This window comes from Cricetulus griseus (genome assembly GCF_003668045.3).
Source record: "Cricetulus griseus strain 17A/GY chromosome 1 unlocalized genomic scaffold, alternate assembly CriGri-PICRH-1.0 chr1_1, whole genome shotgun sequence".
Taxonomy (NCBI): domain Eukaryota; kingdom Metazoa; phylum Chordata; class Mammalia; order Rodentia; family Cricetidae; genus Cricetulus; species Cricetulus griseus.
This window is the reverse complement of record NW_023276807.1, coordinates 138,549,049-138,568,906: the sequence shown is the minus strand read 5'-3', so window position 1 is coordinate 138,568,906 and position 19,858 is coordinate 138,549,049. Positions and strand designations below refer to the sequence as shown.

The following is a 19,858-nucleotide window of genomic DNA, read 5'->3' as shown; positions in this document are numbered from 1 at the left end:
AGATTGTTTATTTCTTTATCCTGCCACTCAGGGCAGCCCTGACTAGCTCAGGTTCATGCAACCAGCAACTCAGGAAGACCAGTGCTAGAGTCAAGTTTTTAACTGCCACTTTGCCTTCCTTCTCACAGGATAAATCTCCTCCCACGTATATCTTAGATTGTAGTTTTAGGGCCTGGCTGACTCCCCGGTGTGGGAGTGAATCTTACTCACCTTACATTCTGCACAGAAGACGGGTAAGAAATAACCTAGCCAGAGAAATGTTGCCTGACTCTAAGCTTCAGAAAGAAGCTGAGTATCCATGGCTCTTGCATCATCCTGCCAATTTCTTATTTAGCGTGTTCGTTGAAACATGAATAAATATAGCAGCTTAGGGTGCCCCAGATGACTGGAATCTGCCTGGGAGGATTTTGCTCTGCAAAGCTTCTGCATACTGAGATGGATAGAAAGGTTCAAGAATACTGCACATAAATAATAGATGTGTATGTAAAAAAGGAAGTTCTTAAGGCTTTTAAAGCCAACACATCATGAATTCTCTCGGTCTTTGTTTTTTTTTTTTTTAGGATGCTGTAGGTAGGTGATCTAAATTATAGATATTCCATTTATGGATAACTACTGAATGAGCTAGAGTGCACTGCACTAATGATTCCCATAATCTTGTTATATGTAGTCATTGGTGTGGCTACAGCCCTCATTTTGGGACCTGTTTATTGCCTATAAGCAATATCATAAAATCAGACTGAGATGAAGTCAGAAGGTAGGAATAAAATTTGTACAGTGAAATATTTAACAGATGACTATTTATATTAGCAAAACTTGGAAACCAGCTCATTATTCTAGAACATATAAATAGTTAAAACTTGGACTATTTGGATTAAAGAACATTATTGAATATGGCAGGGTTGTGTTCACTGAGACAGCTCTGTCTCCAAATACTTAAAGTAGAACAAACAGTGGAATATGCAAACACTGGGTGTTTTTAGTGACATCATCTTTAAGATCCCTCTTCTCTACTGTTTATAGTTGTTTAAAGTGAAATATAACAAAAATAATGATGAAAAAGAAGCCTGAATTACAAAGTTCTTCCAATCTTTGATATTTTATAATTAGATAAAATAACTCATACAGGTAAGAATTACAACACACACACACACACACACACACACACACACACACACACACACACGCACACACACACAATGGGAACCATAAATTAATGGTTTCAAATGGCATGCATTGAGGTGAAATGGGAAGCCTCCCATCCTGAATACTCAATGCTTCATTGCATTGTTTACACTTAGAGTTTTGGAGTTACAGCAACTCTAGCTCAACTCTGTTTTGCCACCATAACACTTGTTTTGTTGATTTTGAATCTGACATAAAGTGAAGAAATGTGTAGGCAGGCACCCAGTGTACAAATTGCCTCCAAAGAGAGCCTGGGTGATTCTGAGTCCTTAGGCCTCACTTTCCAGAGGACAGGAACAGCAAGATCTAGTTCTCAGTTCCTATTAAGGGAGGAGAACTTGTAATTAACTCTCATGTGGGCTACTGAATTGGTGAAAGTTTCAAAAGTGAAAAAGTATTTCTCTGAAGCTCTTGCAATGTATTACATCAGTGAAACAAAGTTTGCACTATGGAGAATTCATATAAAGAAAAATATTTTGGGGAAGTCAAATTGTATTAGCTTACTGGTAAAGTGGGAGAATACAGGGAAGTCTCAAGTTTGCTTGATATATTTTGTTATTTTCAATTTCTCCATCATACCTTTTGTCTTATTGTCTCTATCCCCTCTTGTAGCTTCATTGAAACTATGCCTTTGAAAGAAGATATGAAATTGTGTTCAGTGTATCTTGGAATGGAGTTCTTAAAGATACCTTTCACCCAAAAGGCTTATGTAGTCCAGTGATTTCTAGGGATTCTGCCATTTGTAATACTTGAAACTCAATATGCCTCTTGGGCAGAGGTTGATTAAGCCAGGAAAAGAGATGTTCCATGTTGGATGGTGGCCAAGAGGCCAATCAGAGCCTCTTTTTGGAGAAACAGGAATGCCAAATGAGGTAGGTTAATTGCATCGGCTCACTCATTAAAGTATGATTTGGTTCTTTATAGAGCCAGTCTTGGGAACATGGACACTGTACTGATGATCTCTTATATTTGATGCTTTATACCTTTTATAGCCATTCATCTATAATCTATGTTATTTTTGTGGGCCCAACTTAAGAAATGGGTTATTTAAAAAATAAAATTGAGATATAATATATACATTACATGGGAATAGGCTGGTGTGGACCACTGGTTTCTAGGGATTCTGCCATTTGTAATACTTGAAAATAAATGTGTATACACACACACATACACATAAATATAGATATTAATTTCTAAATTTTCTTCTATATTATCTATCAGAAAGGTGTTAAGGCAGAAAAATTATTAGTAATTATATTTTCTATTTCAACTTGATCACCTTTAAAGTAGAAGGAAAACAAAACAACTTTTATCTGTACAATGCCCTGCATAGGAGTGAATTTTCTTTCCCGTGGCAGGGATGGGAGTGGGGGTATAAAGAGTGTACAAACTAAAAGTGCTGTAACCTGCTGAGATCAAACATAGTTTATTCTGTGTTGAATTATCTGAAATTTTGTTCTGTGCTATGGGACAAACAGAGCATTCGGTGTTCTTACAGAGCAGAGAGAGACTGTGATTATGGCCACCTAGGTACCTTGGACTACTCAGGTGAAGTGGGTTAGTGCTGTTAACAGTCTCTTGCCTATACTGAAAGGTTATTTTTGAAGACAAGAGGACTGAATGTTCCAAGTTCCCACCGTTGTCATGGAAACCTTTCAGCTAGCTGAATAGGTTAGCAGGATTTTATGTTCCCCATTTTGACAAATACAAGAAGACATGATCCCAGCTTTGCATTACTAATCAGAAGCTTCTGTTTTCCAAGCTTCTGGCTTCTGATTAGTCACATTTTCTTAATGTTTTGTTTTTGTGTGCCCTCCCCTCCGCCATATAAATCAACAGGCAAGTTGCCTTTCAGAAATCATTTCCACTTTAGAAGCAGAGCCAAAATCGTGACTGTGCTGACCTTGTTGTGTGGGGACTCATACTGCTTGCAGCTCTGAAAGGCTCCTGTAGATTAATTTAGGCTCCTGCTGAAGCTCTTCTGATTTGTACTGATTTTCAGTGGTTTCCTGGAGGTAAACTCACTTGTTAATAGGCAGGAATTATTCCTCATTTTAGCAACAACAAACTGCCAACATGGGCTTCTAAAGCACAGGTGAGATTCAGGAAAAAAGGCACCCAAAGTTGAAACCAAAACAGGCTTGTCAGATAGATAAATTCAAATCCCAAAGATAGGACTTTCCCTTCTTACTTGTCTCTAATAACCCTCTGCATTTCTTCATAAGATATCAGTGGTTTAAGAACCCAAGTACAAGCTGGAAAGGCAACAGCTGCATCGTGGATATTAGTCTGACTGTTTTGGGTAGACTAGCTGAGGCTGGACTTTGTTGGGCTTACTAAGGGACCTCTATCTTGGGGAGCCTGTCTGTATGTGGGAAAGGAGGAGACAATGCTGGAGTCTCAGGCTTGATGAGCAGTGTTTTGTGAAATGACCGTGTAATAAAGCAATGAAGAAAGTGGTCTTGTCTGGCTGTGTGAATTGGGGAAGTTGTTCCTGTACTGAAGCTTCTTTATCAATAGTACAGAATAGCAATTGCATCCTCTTGTGCCAAGGGGCAGAGTTAATTCCTGTACCTTGCTCTTCAGCTCCCATATATCAGATATATGCCATAGGCATATTTGACAGGATAAAGCCTCAGGGGAGACAGAATAAGATGATAGAAAACAATGAGGAGGCACAAAAGAGCATGGAGGATAGAGGTGCTGTTGGCCACAGGCAGTGTTATTTTCAGTTGCATCAATCACTGGACACTGCCAGCATGACTGCCAGCCCCAAACTCCACCGGACTCATCTCTGTCTTCATGCAACTAATTGAAATGATTGTTTTTACAGAATTCATTTGACTAACAGTGATTTCTCTTATCTAATCATGTTCCAGTGAAATCTTCCTTCCTGTTAAATGCTCCATTGTCTGTTCTGCACCTATATAATGAAGCTTGCCTAAGAAACATCAGCTTTATAAAGAAAGACATCATGAAAACCACATTCTAAACAAGGCATAAAGGGTTTGTAATTCAGGGGTTCCAATCTATCTGTAGCAGCCATTGAGAATTAGATAGTGTATTGAAATGCTCTTGGCTCTGCATACTCTTCTTGCAAGCAGATAGTAACAATTTGATTGGTACAAATGGATGAGAAAGTAATCAACTCCTGTCATTAAATAGGTCTTGAATGATTTCAATGATTTAGGAAGTCATCAAAATAAAAGGTAGCACACATCTTAACTCAAAAAGTGCAGACCAAACAAGGAGGCAGGCATGATGTTAAAGCAGCTAGGATCCTTTGACTGTCTTGAAGATGTTTGTGTAATGGTAAGCAATAGTTTACATAATAAAAACAATATCCTTTTAAAAATTAACTAGTCCACTGTGTGTTATGAAGTTTATGTGGTAGGAAAATTTCCTCCTTCTTGTATGTGATGATGATATGTTGTTGATGATGATGAAAACAAGTTTCAATCGTTAAATATTTTGTCTTACATTTAATCTCTCCATCCAACATAATGTTATTCTTGTTTAGAATATACATTCCAATGAAGAAGCTAGGGTAGGGTGATTGAGGCTAGTTCAAGACATACTGGAACTACATACTGAGTTACAGAATGACTTGGACTACAGTATGAGACATTATTTCAATAAACAAACAAACAAACAACTAAAGAAATGAAAGAAAAAGAGGGATATACCTTCTAGGAATGTAAGCTGCTTAATATGAGACAAACCAATGAGTGAATAAATGACTAAGTTATTATCTTTAGGTTTGGAAATCTTAGAGAATAATTAAAGAAGTAGACTCCTAGTTGTTCAGTATGATTAATTATATTTACACCAATATTGTTTTAATTAATATGATACACGGATATTGTAAGCTTTTTCTCTAAGTTGTAAGAAAACTCAGTAGCCTCTGTCCCTCTTTTCTTTCTCCTGTTTAGTATTTCGTAAAAACAAACTGGAATCACTTTGGACTTGATTCTGGGCTTGTTTCCTTTTTTCTAAACAGCATGTTTTCCTCAGTACATCCCACAGCTGGCCACACTTTCCTCAATACAGACCATAGCTGGTCATGCTTTCCTCAGTACAGCCCACAGCTGGTTTTGACACCAACCAAGTGCTCAGCAATGCAGACAAATGCGGACTCACTTCACTACCCTATTTGGGGCAGCATATGCCACAGCAACTTTCAAAGACAAATTGTCAGTGGCAGCAAATATTTTAAACATCTTTCACATTTTATAGGTGACATACAGCACATAGAGTTATGGAGTCCAGTCATTTGCCTTCTGAAATTTTATTCCTGTTCAGTTGAGGATCCAGGGGCCTTTCATGCCCTTGATCTTTGTGTAGGATTTATTTCCCTTCAGAATCTCACTCGCTCCAGGAGGCTGTAATTTTGTTTTGTACTATGGCCTCTTAAAGTCTGTAATCTGGGAGATTATAGGACTCTTTCAACCTAGAAACTAATTTCCTCTGATCTATTAAAATTGTTTTTGGGATCTTTCACATTTTTAAAATGGTGCCTTTTGTAGCCCAGGCTGGCTTCTAGTTCTCTATGTAGCCCAGGCTCAGCTTGGATTCCTGATTCTTCTGTCTTCACCTCACAAGTACTGGGATCCTTTTTAAGTGTTTATGATTTAGAATAGATTTTACACTTTTGGAGGGTTTGGTAGGAGGGGTTTGAAAGTGTTAGAGATATACATGTAGAAATATGAAACTTCAACAAGTACATGAAAAAAGGTTCATTTCACTTTCTTACCCACAGAGAAACAGAAATCCAAACAACACGGAGAATGTATCTTATCCAGCTCAGGGTGGAATTAAGAAAACAAACAAATGACAATTGGTCTAGATGTGGGGAAACATCCTTGAGACTGTAAACGACTTCAGCCATTATGGAAATCATTACAGAATCTCTTCAACAAACTAGAAAGAGAACTTGCATATGCACTGGGCTTGCCACTCCCAGGCACATACCCAGAATATCAAATTCTACTTACAACACAGGCAGTTGAATGGGTAGGTTCATTTAAGCCCTATTCACAACAGACAAAATATAGAATAACCATGGACAGAAGAACTAATAAAGGAAACGCCGTGTGTGTGTGTGTGTGTGTGTGTGTGTGTGTGTGTGTGTGTGTGTGTGTGTGTGTGTGACTTTTAACTCTTTGTTATAAAAGTATGAAACTTCCACTTGTAAGAAAAGGAACAAATCTGGAGATAGCCGTGTTAAGTGAAACAGATTAGACACATGGAACTGATATTGAATCTCAGATATGGAAGTTAGGGAAAACATGTACAACTGAAATAAAAGGGGAAGTCAGGAATATAGAAGGCAATGGAGAAAAAGGAGAAATCAGATAAGAAATAGTAATAAAGGGATTGATCAACATATATTTTATATGTATAGAAATGTCATAATGAAACCACTTAGTGTATGTGATTAAAATACAATAATGAAAACATGCTATGTCTATCACCAGAAGAAGTATTGTGGCCTTGGTTGTCTGGGAAGCCTAATGTTGCTATGGGAGCCTTCAATTCCAGGTTTTTCTCTGTCAGTGTCTTGGTATGTGATATTGAGCAAATTATTTAGCCTTCCTTGTTAACCTTCCTACTTCTTTCTCATAAACTGCTACTAATACAAACGTGGGATGTTGAACAGTCTGGATAACATAATAAAAAAATAACCTTACCAGGTTGACAGTATTGAGTCACAAGCAATTTAGACTATGTAATTGTTAACAGTATATTCTAAATACTGGCTACATTTAATCTGTGACCTTGCCTTATGGACATTACAGTGGCGAAATCTGGTTCTTGCTTCAGAGACCAGGGTTGGCTTTGCTTAATTTTATTACTGTTTTTATACTCTCTCCTCATTTTCCAAGTCTATGGATGTGAATAGGTGGACCATCTATGATAGTAATGATAGAAATGAAACATTCTGTGGGCTGGGGAAATTTGGTCATGTGAGGGGCAGGCAGACTTGTCTGTAAGCGAAAATAATAAGCAGAGACATTCTGGGATTGTTAAATGTGGCTGTCTGGAAGACAGGTGTCTATTTCTGTGTGATCAATTCAGTTGTAGGGACTAGAATTGATTACACTCATGGCAGCAATAAAATTCTCCTTCAAGGCTGCAGTCTACCTAAAACAACCATGAGGGTGTGACTAGAATAGACTCACTTGTTTAAGCTCCAACACAGCAGGCAGAACATTGAATAAGGGGTATGGGAATTGAGAGACTTTATTAATAGCTTTTTTTTTGTAACTTGTTAGAATAGAAATTTACTAGAGTGAAAATAACCCTGGGCTTAGAGGCAAGAGATCAGATGGAGATTTTACAATGCACTGGAGTCTCATTCATTTCCAATGCAACAAGACACTTTCCAGGAAAAGAAAATTGAATTGCTTTTGGTCACACGTGTATTGGATGTAATTATCACAGTACTTATGTGGAAACTTCATATTATTTTGTTCACATAGGTTGAGCGTGCTGAATATGAAATTCAGTAGAATTGGGTATTGACTAGTAACTGAATCCTAAACTTTAAAACTTCATTTGATATATATATATATATCATATATATATATATGATATATATATATATATATTTGTCATCACTTTAAAATTTTCCTACAAAAGTTAGATGCACAATAGCTACTAGCTACTAACTTATTATTTTTTGTCAGTTTTCTGCATGATATCCCTGTCTCCATGTTTGTTCTCATTGTATAGAAATTTAGAGTAAGAGGAAGAATGTGGGAATAAAACAGGTCAAGGAAATAATACATTTAAATTTAAAATGTAACAGGATATACAATAGTAGATGTGAAGGATGGATAAATTTAGAAATCCAATACACAGAATGTAAAATACAATAAAAACACATAGTATATGAATAAATAATTGTTCTCTTGATATGAAAAGTAAAATTAATGGGGAATCTAAGTGAGGTGATGAATATGTTATTTGGTTTATTTGTTTGTGTTTCTAATGATGTGATAAAACACCATGACAAAAAGCAGAAAGGGATTTATTTTGCATACACTTCTGTATGACAGTCCATAATGAAAGAAAGTCAGAATGGGAACTTGAGACAGGAACCCTGAGGCTATAACTGAAACAGAAGACATGGAAGAATTACGGTTATTGTCTTGCTCACTATAGCTTCCTCTGATGGCTTTCTTATAACACTCATGGGTTCATCAGCCAAGGAGTGGCACTGCCCATAGGTGAGCTGGACCCTCTTGTATCAGTCATCAATCAATAAAATGCTTGACAGACGTGCCTATAGGCCAGGCTCATTGAGACATTTTCTCAATTGAGATTCTTTCTTACCAAATGACCCTGGCTTGTGCCAAGGTTACAAAAAACTAGCCATCACAGTTGGCTTCATCAGCATAGTAACCACTTTTATATATACCAATAACATTATGTTGTATTCTCTAAATCATTTATTTTTAATAATGTGTAATAGCAAAAATATGACCTAAATTAATTTTTCATTTTAAAGGTTTATTTATTTTTGTTTTGTGTTTTTTTTAATGTTTTACCTGCATGTATGTAAGTGCACTGCATGTGTGCCTGATGCCCAAAACGGCCAGAATAGGGAACAAGATCCTCCTGGAACTGACGTTATGGGCAGTATTAAGCTGCCCTGCAAGTGTAAAGAATTGAAATCCTGTTGTCTGCAATATTTAATTGTCTTAACCACTGATCTAACTCTTCAACCCTAAACTTATTTTTGTCAACTCAGAGATCTGTGGCTTCTCATATCTTACAGAAAACTTCTAGGAAGGGGTATAAAAACTTGGTATCTCGGTTGAGACCATACTCTTCTCTGAACTCAGATTAAAAACTCTAATTACATACATACAAGCAAATAACATTGCATGAATTGACCAGGTTATATTTAGGAACATATATGCACACACATACACATATGGGCTTGCAATAACAATTAGTGAAAATAGAGGTTATACATTTCAAGGAGAGCAGGGAGAATTATATGGAAGGACTTGGAGGAAAGAAAGGGTGAGGAGAAATGTAATTATATTATAATCTCAAAATTAAAGTTAAATTAAAAAGAAAAACATAATTAGTTCTGGGGAGTTGAACATCCATCTGTTTCCTGATGACTTTATGTGTGTTAACTTTAGATACATGTAACTCTACAGTTAGGGATATGGTACCATAGACTCTAGGAAAACGAGTTCTACCTGAAGAGGGTATAGATATAAAGGAATAGAAATGCAGCACTCTAGGGAGATCCTTCTCCATCTCACTCCTTCTCATCCATTCAAATGTGAATACACATCATGTTCCAGGTTGTTAGTTTCAACAGCCTCTTCAGAAACATTACAGAAGCATTACTCCATTCGCTCTCATTCTTTCACCCTTCATTTTTATTGGTCATCTTGTTGATGGAAGGGGCAGGCACTAGAGTGGGATGTGAGACTGAGCAAACAAAAGGTTACATCTATAATCTCTATAATGGCAAGGGCATCAAACCTATCAGCTTCTCATCAAACTGCTGGTGTCACTTAAAAGGTATTGAGGATTGTGTCCAGCATTTTCTATTTTTTCTTAATTTTCTTAATAATGGACTGATCAAGTGGCAAAAGAATGGAATTTTAATGATGTTTTTTTCTGACTCTTAGCTTTCCTGATTTGTAGAAATCATTTAACTAGTCACTCTTTGCTCCTGCCTAAATTCTGTTTCTAACAGAAGATATCCTCACCAACCTGTCCTTCCTCCCCTTGTATTCTCTATGCTGCTATCTTTTTGAGCCTGGCAATGTGTGTCAGGACTTCAAGTCCCTGCTTCACCTGCTTTTTTAAAAAAGCATTCTCTATTTCTTTTTAATTACAGGTTTTCTCCTCTGTTTTTCACTTAAATTAGAAAGAATCTTGTTTTACATGTCAATCCCAGTTTCCTCTCCCTCCCCTGATGCCCAGCTTTTTATACAATATATTCTGATCATTGTTTTCCCCATCTTCCAACTCCTTCCAGATCTTCCCTATTTCCCACCTACTCAATTTCATGTTTTCTCTCCCAAAATAAAAAACCAAAACAAAAACAAGCAAAAAACAAACAAGACAAAAATGTAAAATCAAAACAAAATGAAACAAGAAAGCCCACCAAACCAAACCAAACCAAACCACATGAAATTTGTTTTGTGTTGGCCCACTACTCTTGAGCATGAGGCCTGCCCTGAAGTGTGAGCACTTCATTAAAGGTGTGAGCACTAACACCAAAGGACTTTTGAAAAGCCATATGCAAACCTACCACTATAGTAGCTTCCTAAAATACACACATGAAAGAAATGTAAACATGGAGTCAGCATACAATGGGTGACACTCCACTGGAGAAAATTCATTTTTCCTTTCCTAACAGGTATCAGTTTTAAATAACTTCTCCACTAGTGGTGGGATCCTATGTCCATTCCCCCTCTAGTTACGTGGTCCTTAGTTCTGGGGCACCATCTAACTAGAACCTGTGCAGACCCTGGACATCCTGCTACAGTCTCTGTGTGTTCCTATGTGCATCAATCCTGTTGTGTCTGGAAGGCATAGTAGCATTGGAGTCACATATCATTTCTTACTCTTACAAGTTTAGTGCCTTATCTTCTGGATAGAAAGCTGATACCTGAAAGGAGGACTTTGATGAAGACATTCTATTTAGAACTGAGTGCTCCATAGTTTCTCACTCTTTTCACCCAGATGTGGATCTCTTTGTTATTGTCTACTTCAAGAAGAAACTTCTCTAATGAGTGCTGAGTTTGGCACTTATCTATGGGTGTAGCAGAATGTCCCATTTGCTCAGTACCTTTGTCAGAATAATAGTATTTGGTTTTCTCTTAGGACCATGACCTATATAGTCGCAGGTTCTTGTTTACTTTAGCAGGATCAGTTTCACCTCATGGTGTGGGTCTTAAATCTAATGTGAAAATGGTTGGTTACTCCCATGACTTTTGTGCCACTATTGCACCAGCATATCTTGGAGGCAGCTAGGTCTGTGTTATAAATTGCAGGGTTTGTATCAATTATTACCTTTCTCTTCCAGTGGCATGTAGAGTACCTTCCATCACCATGAATGCTAATCAGTAGGGGTGAAGCCTTTAGCTGGGCAACAGCATGACTTCTTCATATTGCATGACATAAACAAGTGTCATCGTCATCAGTAGAGCTTTACCACCAAGTTTTGAAGAACAACCAGTAGCCTTGGAAGTAGCCTGTGATATTTTATGGGGTACATGAGACTCTTTTAGCCAATGATTCAACAAAATGTAACCTATTTCCAACCCTAGAGATTTTTCTTGGTGACATAAGATGAATGTTTGGTGCATTGTCTCACATATTTTATGCTGATGTCATGTTTAAATTTCTTTCATATATGTATGTATTTTAGGAAGCTTCTATAGTAGTAGATTTCCATATAGCTTTTCAAAAGGCCTTAGTATTAATCGTCCTTCCCCAGTTCCTTCTTTTACCCTGCACCCCCATACCCTTCCCCATATAATCTTCTCATTCTAGTTTCTCCTTTATCTCTTTACAATACTATATTCTATTTCATCTTCTTTGGGAGATCTTCTCCTCCAACCTAATCTCTTCCTAGGCACCTAACTTCTGTGGTTATTCAGCTTGTTGCACACATATTGAAAGCTTAAAAACAGACATCCTCATCGATGAGAAAACATGCAATACTTGTCTTTTGGAGTCTGGATTACCTCACTCTTGATGATTTTTTTCTAGATCCATTCACTTACCTGAAGATTTCATAATTTCATCTTATAGCTTTTAAACTGTGTGTTTTGCACAATTGTATCAGCTGGGACTCCAGTGGAAGAGGGATGGGACACTCTGAGTTCAAAGTGGGAGAATCTGATGTGAGTTATAATTAAGCACTGAGATGAAAGCACCAGGAATCTCTCAGCAATGTGCATGCCCCTTTCCCAACTCTGAAGACCCATTGCTGTTCCTACCCAGAAGGGAAGATGGTGAAAGTTGGGTAGACAGGGTCATTTTCAGAAAACCTGCTTCACTTTGTTGAAAGACATGACATGCTGATTTTTAACAATAAGCAGGGAGAGGCATAAAAAATAAATATGGTCCCCACTATTTTCTATGTTTTATTTTTCTCTTTTTGCCAGGTCCTCCTCCTGATCAAAACCAAATGGAGGAAGTTCACACAATAAATCCACAGTCCTCTACCTGGGGCAGAGAGCAAATGGAAGGAAAAACATGATGAATTTGGAAGAGATAGTGCAGTTATCTGAAACAAAACATGATTTACTTTGTAAACCATGATTTCCTCATGTATGAAGCAGGGATCATATGATATTTGCACTGCAGAGATTGATGAGACTGAAATAAAATACTAGATGAAGGATACAGAAAATAATCCCTGTTGTAAAGCAACTACCGAGTATACAGTAACTACCATTATTCTCTCTCTCCTCCTCCTTTATCTCCAATACACACACACAGTGAATATTTATTTACATACAAATAGGTAAACATAGGGGATGGCTCAAAACCATTTTTAGCAGATATTTAGAACTATTAAAGTTTAGCTTGTTCATAATAGAGCCGGATTGGTTGTGCCAGCTCTGGGAAGTCTCAAGGTCTGAGATTGTGTCCCTTAGTCTAAATAAAAGCTGGGTGAAACCACCAAATTCAAAGAAAAAGGTTTTAGGGATTGTATAAACTGCCAGTGATGGATGGAGGGGAGTAGTAGGGAGTCAGGTGCAACTCGTTTGACTGAGCAAGCTCATGTCAGCTGGAAGCTTTCTTTGGCCAAGTTGGGCACCAAAATGTAAATTGAATTCTTAATTGGTCTAGATTATAAAAAGTCAGAGTCAGATATAGAGGGCAATGCTGAGAGATCAGAGAGAAGGAGCAAGCCACAGCATACCTTACCTACTTAGTGTCTCAGCAGACAAGAGAGCGATTTCCTGTTTCTTCCTGCTTATATCCTGTTTCTGCAAAGCTACCTCACTTCCTGTCTGTCTGTACAGACCTCCAGACCTCTATGGTTAGCTAGTGGAAAGCTCCATTCTCTGACCCTCAGACAGGCTTTATTTATACAAGATATGACCATATATTAAAGTTTAGCTTGTTCATAATAGCATGTTCAAACAAGGTCTCTCTTACCCTTTCACATACCCTGCCATCTCTATTTTACTTTCATCTTTATACATAACTTAGCTCAGATCTGCACCATCTTTTCCCTGTATTATTTATTATACCAAGCTTTTCATCTAGATAAGCAAGCTTCAGATTTCTCACTTCTTAGCTCATCACCATCATGTACATATTTTCAAACTGTGCCTCAGACTAAATTTTGCACTATTGCTAAGATATACTTCAGCAGAAGTCCATGCTTTTCCAGGATTGTTGGTCTGAGTCTTTCTGTATGTTCATTATATTGCTTCATCAGAAACAATCGAGTCATGGTGGCACCCTGACATGCCACCTATTTCTAAAGGGTTCTCAGAATGTGGTCCCTGGCCAACTGCAACAAAGTTAACTGTTAGAGAGAAAATCTTCAGATTTCACCTGAATTAATTTAAGTGGCAACTTTGAGGTTGAAGTCTACCATTCCATTTACACAAGACCTTGGAACCCAGCATCATGACTCAAAAAGTCATGGAGACCCTCTAGGTGGTCCTTGTTTCCGAGATGTTCATTCTACTTCATCTTCAAGATTGACCCAAGTCATCACAGACTCCACGATTGATTTCCTTATTCATTCTACTCTCAGGAAATGGATAGCAAATGTTTGTTGATTTCAAGTATTATGACAAAATAACTTTACTTTCCCTGAGCTCAAGTCTTTTGATAATATGTGGGGGTGTAATGTTGTAGAAATGGTTATTCAGGGGCCTAATGTATTTATTAGGAAGAGAAAAATAGCTCTAATCAGATAATTCATGAAAACACACTGCTATCAGCTGATGAGTCAAGCTCCATTTAATTGGCTTCACTTTATCGATGGCTAGGCTGAAGATCAGACAGTTTATGCAATTTGTTCAGGATTTTCAGTGTAGCTTGAGGCAGACAGAACCAGAATTCAGGTCTGTCTGACCTCACAGACCAGATTCTGAAGCATTATATTATCTCCAAAATACTGAGAAGCTATTGTCTCCATGTTCCCACACAGCTCCCTTTTTACTTCAATGACAAGAGAATGAAAAGAAAATATCATTTTCTTATAGGTGAGAAAGTCTATCTCTAATTCATCACCGGGGGAATGACTGAAAACTGTGTTATGCTCCAATCTTACTTCTCCGCTAGTGTCACAATAAACTAGCTAATTCAAAATGACTAGTAACAATGTTTGCTACAAATAGTACATGCTATTTATAATGTATTTTCATATATATTGATGAAGTTTCAAGGTTCAACATATACATAATGCCCCTCTGAGATGCTTGTATTTTAATGCAGTTTTTTGAAGGGAAAGACATGGATGGTGTTGCTACCGGACAAGAAATGATATAGTTTGAAGGCAGATAATCTATACATTGTAGCAAATGAAAACACAAGGCAGGTTAAGAAAACCATGGAAAGCCTCTATTTTATTTCTCAATAAAAGTCAAGAAGATTTTCAGACAGGATATTCTTGTGTTCTGTGTGGTGAGACTGACTGCTCTTGATTGGTGACAATCAAGACACAATTAGAAAAGAATGTGGTCTCTCCTCTCTACAAAGTAACCACTTTAGATTTTCAATAATTCTGGTCTTTTAAAAACAGGGTGCAGCCACTGTCAGGACAATGCTCTGTAGTTTTGTTTTAAAGCAATGTTAGCTCATTTGCTATTCCAACCTCAATAAAGTAAAACATGTTTTCATTTTGTGCAATCACATTAACGATAAGTACCAGCATATTCAAGAAAGTATACAATTACCAGTCCATTAGCCATTTCACTAAAGAAATTTCATTGTAGCATTTCTTTGAAAAACATGACCATTATGGCCTTTTACTTATGTACTGGAAGATTGTGTCCTAAAAATTAAGCACCAAAGTTCTTATTGGCTTCTCTGCATGTCCTTCACAGATACTACCTTAATGATTCATTTTTGTATTTTAATTTAATAGTCTTAAGTCATGGACAGAAATCCAAGAGTACTGGGGCCAATTTCGTGAGAATTTTAATGTCATAAAGGAGGGTAATGGTTGAGATATTATATAACATCATTGCTTAAAATGTTTGAATAAGCTAGCTCACCAGAGAAGTGTAATTTGTAAATAAGTCTAACGAAAGACGATTACAGGATAGGAGACTCCATTACAATGAAGACATAATAGCAAAGGAAAGGAGGAAAGTGCAATCATCATAGTTACACTTTAGAAGTTTAATAAAAGAGAAGGACATAGTTTCCAAGTTACTTTTGAAATATTACTTCAGATTTTAAATTTATTTCATCTTCTGTGCATGTATATTTTGCCTGTATGTCTTTCTGTGCAAGATATGCACATCTGGTGCTCATGAAGGTCAGACAAGGGCAACTGAGTCCATAGAATTGGAATTATTGGGCAGGAGAATCAAAGTTAGGTCTTCTAGAAGAGCAGCTGGTGCTCTTAAGCATCAAGCTTAAGTCTCTCTAGTCTCCCATAGTTACTATGGTTACCATTTTAAGGTTTTTCTATTGGCAGTCATTTTTTTAAACATAAAACTCAAATTCTTTCTGTTTTATCCAGAACTAATGTATTCACAAGTAAGTTTCTTTCTAGACATATTACTCTTTTCTTCTTTGTTCAATTCTCTTGTCTAGTTGGAAAACCTCTCAGCCACTCTCCCATCCTCTGATATTTTTTTGAGACAGTGCTTCTCTGCATTTCCTTAGCTGTCCTGAAATTCTCTCCATAGACCAAGCTGGCCTCTAACTAGAGATCCACCTGCTTCTGCTTCCTAAGTGCTGGGATTAGAGGCATGTGCCATCATGCCTGGCTTTTTCCTTCCCAAGTGTCTTGTTACATAGAAATCTTTTCACCCAAGAGCTTATGAATTGGAGTGATGTATTCTTATTTCCAATCACCACCAAATTCCCAAAGGTGGGACCTAGAGCAAGGGGTTCACCTCTTTGTGGATAACTTGCTGATGTATAAAATGGAGATAGAGAATATTTCTACCTCTTATGGAAGATATGAGGATTGTCTGGTTATTATGTCTGTATATAAAGTATAGAGCATAATGTCTAGAACATGCTAAGTACAATAAGAAAGTTTGCTGATATAAGTGTTGAGTTTCTACAAGTGAACTTCAAAAATCTTTCCTCTTACTAATTAAAAGCAATCTGTAGATATGACAAGGAGTGTGGTGGTCTAGTTAGGCCCCCACAGACTCATGTGTTTGAATACTTAGCCCATAGAGTATGGCACTATTAAGAGGATGCCCTTGTGGGAGTATGGCCTTGTTGGAAGAATTGTGTTATATTGGAGGTGGGTTTTGAGGTCCCATATATGCTCAAGCCATGTCCAGTGTGAGTTTCCTGATCCACAGTGGTGTGGATCAAGATATAGAACTCTCAGCTATCTCTCCTGTACCATGTCTACCTGAATGACACTATGTTTCCCACCATAACTGCAATGGACTAAATCTCTGAACTGTAAGCCAGCTCCAAATGTCTTCCTTTATAAGAGTTGCCATGGTCATGGTGTTTGTTCACAGCAATGGCAATCCAAAATAAGACAGAAGTTGGTACCAGAAGTGATGCATTGCTGTGATAGGCCTGATCACGATTTTGTTTGGAAGAAGGTGGACATTGTAACTTTGGATTAGAAAAATGGTTGAATGCTTTAAGTGGGGCTTAATGGGCCATCCTAGGGGAAACATGGAAGACAGTGGTGCTAGGGGTGATTTGAACTGTGGAGGCCTGGCTCAAGTGGTTTCAGAGGAGAAGAATATTTGTATGTGGCCTAGAGACTATTCTTGTGATGTTATGGCAAAGAATGTGGCTACTTTTTGCCCTTGTCTGAAGAAAAGTATGCCTGAGGTTAAATTGAGGAGTTTTGGACTGATTTCATTGGCAGAGGAAATCTCAAAACAGCCTAATATTGACACTGTAATGTGGTTATTACTGTTCACTATTATGAAGTTCTATAGCAAGAAAGAAAAAATAGAAAATATACAATTTCAGGAGAAAGGGGCTACCAGGAAGTAGAATGAAGCTAAATACGGTGTTCAATTAAATAGACATAAGAAAAGCCTAATGTTAAATGGGATAAAAGGAGTGGTGATTTCAGGACAAGATCCCACCTAGCTAAGCTTCCAATATATGAAAAAGATTTAAAGAACATCTTAGGTTCATAGAGCCAAGCAGATCTTTGAGTTCTAGGCCACACTCATCTATCGAGGAAGTTCAGGACAGCCAAGCTTAAGCACTGAAGGAAACCATGGAAAACAGAAGGCTGGTGAAGATGTAATTGAATGAGGGGATAATGTTCCAGACTCAACAAGCATCAGAAATCGGAACCTTCAGCCATGTGGTTCTGGCCTTAGAGTCAAGCAAAGAAGAAAGTGGTTATGGAATATTCCTTTGCAACTGGGGAAAACCATTGAGGCCAGGCATGTGGCAGAGGTATTCCTTCATGCAGACCCAGAGAAACCATTGTATGAAGCTGTGAAGGTGAAGCCTGAATTGCTTTGAAGAGCCCAAAATGTTAGAGATGCCGGAGCCATGGGATCCCTGCTGAGAAAAGCTGCTAAAATGGAGTGGAAACAGCCAAGAGAAAGAAGTGTGTTGCAGTCAACAAAACTGAAAGGAGTTGGAGATCTGAAGAGGGTTTTGACATTAGACACGGAGATATGGAGTTTGGAATTTACCCAGCTCACTTTTGGTCTTGTTTTGGCCCAGTATTTCTCACTATTCTCACTTCCCTGACTTTTGGAGTGGTAATGTGATGGGGAATGTACTACTGTGTATGTTTATCTTATTGATTGTTAAATAAAATACTGTTTGGCCAATGAGACAGCAAGTTAGACGGGACTAGGAGTCAAAGAGGATTCTGGGAAATGTAGTAGAGAAGTGGTGATCCAGGCAGGAAGTGACATTGCAAGGAGACTCATATTTAATGAAGGAGAAACAGGAAGCATCCCTCTTTCCCCTCCGCTCCTGCTCCAGTTGCACAATGTGATCTACCGGCAAGGAGGGACGCCAATAAGGCGTCCGATAAGATAAGTCTTATAAAATATATAGGTTTATGATAGTGAAGACTGAGCTAGCAGATGAGAAGTCCTAGTCATTGGCCAAGCAGCTTTGAATTTAATACAAGTTTCTATGTATTCATTTGGGCCTAACTCAGGCGGGCGGCTGGCTAAAGCTCACATGTGGCGGTGGGGCTCAGGCGGCTTTTGGTGGAAAGATTAATCATAACAGTAATGTATATATCCTGTCATTATATGTTGGAAGTATATGATCTGTTTTTTATTTTGATTTTGCAATCTGTTTCTGATTTAATTTTAACAGTCATGTTAAGAGATCACATTAGTCTCAGAAGAAACTTTCAACTTTGGACTTTTAAACAAGTTTGAGACTATTACAGACTATGGGGATCTTTGAGGTTGGACTGAAACTATTTCTACATTGTGGTATGGCCACAAGTCTATGTAGTCCAGGGAGTGGAATGTAGTGGTTTGAACAGGAATGGATTCCAGAGACCCATGGGTTTGAATGCTTGGCTCATATGGAGAAGCACTATTAGGAGGTGTGGCTTTGTAACAGTTAGTATGGCCCTGTTTGAGAAAATGTGTTACTGTGAAGTTGGGCTTTGAAGTCTCCTATATACTCAAACCATGCCCAGTGTGACAGTTTCCTTCTGCTGCCTGGGGATCAAGATGCAGAACTCTCAGCTCACTCTCACTCTCTAGCACCATGTCTGCCTGCATGCCAGCATGTTGCCTGCCATGATGATAATGGACTAAATCTCTGTACTGTAAGCCATCCTCAGTTAAATGTTTTCCTTGATAAGAGTTGCCATTTTCATGGGGTCTCTCTCTTCACAGCAATGGAAACCAAAACTAGGGCAAGGAGTTTTAAAAGCAAATCTCTGAGTACACTTACAGCCACACCAAACATTGACTAACACATTCTTCCAGAAGGTTTGTATTAGCCTTGATCTTTTCTAAACAAAAATGACCACAGTAGAGGAGACAATTCTCGTTCTCCCACATACAGACATGAAATGGCAAATGTTGGGCAGAAGATGGTCTTAATATTAGAGAATAACTTGATTTGTATTTGGATACACTGCTTTCCTGGGCTATATTGGAGACTTCTGTCAAATTCATAGGTCAATGCCATGCAGTTGATTGTTGCCTTTATATGCTACTTTGGCAAGCAGGGAAGCTCAATTCCATACATTTTTTAAAGAAGATTTTCTTCTACAATTCTTTCCTGATATCCAGGGTCTCTAAAATGCTTACCAAGGTGCAAGGAAAACCACTAGCTTCATTCATGAATATTTTACATGATGTATGACAGTATCTCCTCCTCTTTTCCAGAGTGATTGTAAATTTAGAATTCATAAAACAAAACTGATGGCTGCCTAAAAAAAAACTCATTGCCACTTAATACATATGTATATCTATAGCAGGACAATAAACATGTCTACATTTTAACTTCCTGGATTAGGGAAACTTTTCTGAATATATATATATATATATATATA

The 19,858-nt window shown here is 37.8% G+C and overlaps 1 protein-coding gene across 2 annotated transcripts in view; it reads right to left on the bottom strand.

The window, feature by feature from the left end:
- The window catches only part of Gabrb1 (gamma-aminobutyric acid type A receptor subunit beta1), a 400,056-nt gene that overhangs the window by 132,305 nt on the left and 247,893 nt on the right, over positions 1–19,858 (bottom strand). The gene's annotated exons all lie outside the window — the stretch shown is intronic.